Source organism: Brassica oleracea, chromosome C1, assembly GCF_000695525.1.
Source record: "Brassica oleracea var. oleracea cultivar TO1000 chromosome C1, BOL, whole genome shotgun sequence".
Lineage (NCBI taxonomy): Eukaryota > Viridiplantae > Streptophyta > Magnoliopsida > Brassicales > Brassicaceae > Brassica > Brassica oleracea.
Window position 1 is genome coordinate 29,831,285 of NC_027748.1, and position 5,039 is coordinate 29,836,323.

Consider the following 5,039-nt stretch of genomic DNA (forward strand, 5'->3'; position numbering starts at 1 on the left):
ATGTTGGATCCGTCAAAGCCGGATCCGGATCCGGATATCTTGATTTTTTAGTCCGGATATCCGGATCCGTAAGTTTTATTAATAACTATTTCAAAAATAGTAATATCTATATATAAAAACTAACTTTATTTAATATATTTTCATTTTTATAATAGTATATGTAAATTTTGTAATATTATACATATAAATAATTAAAAACATTATATATTTTTTATTTTTATATTATTTTTAATATTTTATATATATTATTATTATTATTTTATTTATTTTAAGGATCCAAATCCGGATCCGGATATCCGCCGGATATTACAATTTTTAGAAGGATATCCGACACCCGGATATCCGAGAACCCCGGATCTGGATAAGGATAATAAAATTATGGATCCGTCGGATAAGGATCCGGATCCGGATACCTTAAAATTGCCCGGATATCCGATCCGTCCCAGGCCTAGTTTCCATGGTGAATTTTTGAATTGGAGATCTATTCTTTTTTCAAATATAAAATTTTGGCTTAAAAGTATTTTCTGTTTGAAAGTCAAATTCGAAATGGGGATCTAGAGCTCTTTACAAGTTCAATCGAATTAAACACCTAGTCAAATGAATGATTATTGAATTTTCCAAACCATATCTTGTTTTTGTAATAAAGACGATATACTTTTTTTCCTTTATCTGCAAACGTAAGAGAGCGAGAGGAGCCACAGATAAAGAAAAAGGGAGAACCGTGAAAACACACGTGTATCACCTCTCTCTATTTTTGAACCATTAAATAGTAGATAACTTTCAGAGATCACAAGCAAAGCCAAAACCGCTCTTCTTTTCTACCGCTTTTTCGTGAACTTAATCAAATCTCTCTACGCGCCTCCAATAATCAAATCTCTCTACGCGCCTCCAATCTTTATTTCTATAATTTCATATTGAATTACTTTGTATAATAATGTTTCACCGAAATGACATATGTTGTTTGTGTGTTGTGGAGACATGTGATTTTATCATTTTATTTTCTTTTGGTCGTCAGACATGTGAGTTTAATAAGGACAAGGTGTAGTACACACATATATATATATATATATATATATGAATTCTTCTTCAAATAGTAGTTTTAATCATAAGTGCATTACATTATCATACACATTAGCTGCGGCTGATTAGCTGTTTTAGAGTAATATTTTATTCCAGATTTAAAATTACTCTCAATTTAGCTAGAATTTTACCAATCGGGTAGAATATTATAATTTGGTAATTACTTTTTTTTTAACACTAAAGGATGATTGTATTAAACATAAGATTTACAACAAAAGATAAACATTTATCTATATATATAAAGTCGATTTTTTCTATTTTTCTCTTCTTTTGACATGCAGAAGAGGGATTTGATACATATTTTCTCATATTTTTTCTTTTTACATTCTAGATCCTTCTTCTTTTTTTAGATTAATGCAACTAACCATCATCACATAAAGTCTAATAATTTATTTTATTGGTCATAAAAATACAAAATGAATAAAGAAATACATAAAACAATATAAACATATTATAAATATTTAACTTATTCACAACTAAAAATAACATAAATTTTTATTATTTTATTATTTTAACTATTTTATAATATTTTATTTGTAAATTATATTTTTATTTTACTATTAAAAATTATAAAATAACCAAACTAAGAAGAAACTAGAACATACACATAATATAAACCTAAAACATCTACAATCACAAAAAAAAACTGAAAATGACATAATAACGCTAACTCAATAAAGGTCCAAAGCTGAAAGGAGATCAAAAACGAAAACTAACTTACCTAACCTTACCATAGAGTATCTTGGTCAGAACAAACAGATGTTAGAGAATGGTAGAAAGATAAAATCTGAGACAAAACAATCCCCGAACACAAAGGAATGCGATCAAACACTAACGCAAAGAACCAAGAAAGCATACCAGAGAAAGAATAATCGCCAGAAGGCTAAAGTCACCACGAAGCAGAAAGACTCATGCCTAAACTAAACAAGCATATACAAAGTGTTTCTGCCAACAAAGAACCACAAAGCTCTGGATATAAGTTAACAAAATTCTAAGAGACTAACTTCACACACCTATACAAAGGGAATGAGGAGAACAAGAGAAACAAACTGAGAGAGGGAAAATGGAAGGTAAGCACCGAGAAACCAGAGCCTAAGCTTAACACCAGAAACAACCATCTAAGCCAACAGAGCATACACATAGGAAATCACTATCCAAACCTAGATTGGCAAACATAGCAAAAGGGAGAGCCACCATAGATGCGAGCAGTGATGAAAGCTGCAACGAGACGAGAGAACAGAGAAGGAAGGGGAGACGAAACAAAATCAGCAAACCATGGAACCGTCCTCGAGCTATGAAAGAGAGCATATATGTCAGATCACCAAAAACCAGATCTTGAAAACCAAGACGAGGGACTATTGACGGCAAACTAATGACGGGAAGAGAACATCAAAGACGACTAAACTTTGTCCCAACTCAAGGGGATGCAGCTCCTAACATAAGCCAAAATCTAAAGAAGAAGAGGAGTGCCAATGTTGACCAGAACAGCCTACAAAGCGTAAGAAGCAACCGCACAAATGAGAACTCATAAACCCGATTTACAACAAATATCAGATAATCTCACATGAGAAGAAGGCGAGAAAGAACAAGAGCACGAAGGTGAGTCTTTTTTTGGTGATGGTGAGAAGCACCGCACACCGAAAAGATATACATAGATGGTGACGGCTCGCAGTCAAAATATGAGTAGAGGGCACAAAACATCTTAAAAGGATAATGTTCCAAAATATATAAAAAAAAGAATACAATTTTGAAATCGAAACCGTTAATCTTAGAATCAACAAATTCATAAAAGCAAAGTTATTGAAATTCAATATCATCAGAGACTCACTTCACCACTAACACTTAATATTATGCACACAACAACACATTATTGAGAAAAAGAAACACATAATATATTAACCTATCACCTTCTATTACATAAAATAATAAAAATACCAAATAATTCTTTTAATAAGTAAAGAAAATCACATAATTAAATTATCCAAAATATCATACTTAACAATAATGAAATAATATTATGCGCGAAGCGCGGACACGCCTAGTAGAACATAAACCAAAGCCATAACAACCCAGAGACAGAACCGGCAGAAATAGATTCTCCGAAGACAAGGCTCTGACATAGAGAAATTTTTGTTATACACATGAACATAAAACATGAAAATTTAGAGATTAAAACCAAAACAAGATTAAAGGGCCACAACAAAAGTGGAAAGTAGAAGAATGCTCGAAGCATCGAGACACCAAAACTCCATGCAAATCTTTGTTAAAAGAGAACCAACAAGAGACTTCCCATAGTGAATAAGCATAGCATATAAAGCACAAAACCTTTGCTTCAAATCTCCGTAATGAAAGAGTTTCCAACTCATCTTTTAGTTTCCAACTCATCTTATGAGACGGCGAGGTCGAATCGATTGACAACCATGAAACGTCAAGAGAAGCAGGTGAAAGGCGAGGACGAGATCATACCTATAGAGAAAGGACATGGAGCGAATCTCAACACACCGTCCAAAATCAGACGGTTTACGGATCGAGACGGAGCGAAGCCAAAGATACCAACACAGAAGAGAAGGAGCATGCAGCTTAGGAGACACAACACCACACCATTGATCTATCAAATCGGGAACCCCTATGAAGACTAAGTCACAACTACATTCCGAGCCTTTAGGATCAAGTTAAAATAAGTTTGTTGAGATAAGTATGGATCTGCTGATTAGTAGGGAGAAGTTTGTTTTTATGTCGATCATAAGGTCTATATAAGACCATCGTTGTATTACTCTGTTTCTTAACACAGAGCTTTTGATTCAAGTCAATAAAAGCAGTATTCAGAAACATTATTCTCTCTTGATCCATCTTTAACAAGTGGTATCAGAGCCAACAATCTAAACCTGTGGTGAGAAGAAGAGATGAGTGAAAAAGAGTCAAGAATACCAAAGTTCGACGGAAACTACGATCATTGGGCTATGCTCATGGAGAATCTGTTGAGGTCCAAATAGTGGTGGGAGCTTGTAGAAACAGGCATGGTGCAGTTCGACAGAGATACCGTCCTGACCGAAGCACAGCAGACGGAGCTTTCTGAACAGAAGCTTAAAGATCTGAAGGTGAAGAATTATCTCTTTGCGTCTATCGACAAGACGATACTGAAAACAATTGTGAAGAAGGAGACGTCTAAAGACATATGGGACTCTATGAAGAACAAGTACCAGGGGAACAAGAGAGTTCAAAGTTCGCAACTTCAGAGGTTGAGGAGAAACTTTGAAGTATTGGAGATGAAGGATGGAGACTCTATTACTGAATACTTCTCAAGAGTTATGATGGTATCAAACGACATGAGAAACCTAGGAGAGGACATACCTGATGCCAAGGTGGTTGAGAAAATACTTCTGACTCTTGTGGAGAAGTACACGTATGTGGTATGTGCCATTGAAGAGTCGAAAGACATCACTGAGATGACTGTGGATGAGCTGCAGAGCTCGCTGCTCGTACACGAGCAAAACCTGAGCAAACATTCGAGTGAAGAACAAGTGCTCAAGATGGAAGGAGGAAGAGGTCGTGGTGGATACTCTCAAGGAAGGAACTCCTACCGTGGTGGTAGAGGAGGAAGAGGCAGAGGCAGCACCAGCTTCAACAAAGACAACATCGAATGCTATAAATGCCACAAGATGGGTCACTTCAAAAATGAATGTCCCACATGGGAAAGGAATGCAAACCATGCAGAGTTGGAAGAGGACCTACTTCTAATGGCGCAAAGTGATGTAATGAAACCAGAAGAAAGACACATTTGGTATCTTGACTCTGGATGCAGCAACCATATGTGTGGCATGAAGGAGTGGTTCATGGACTTTGATGGGAGCTATCAACATCAAGTCAAGCTTGGAGATGACAGGAAGATGCTAGTCGAGGGAAGAGGAAACTTGAGACTAGAGATTGATGGTATCTTCCAAGTCATAACCTCGGTATAC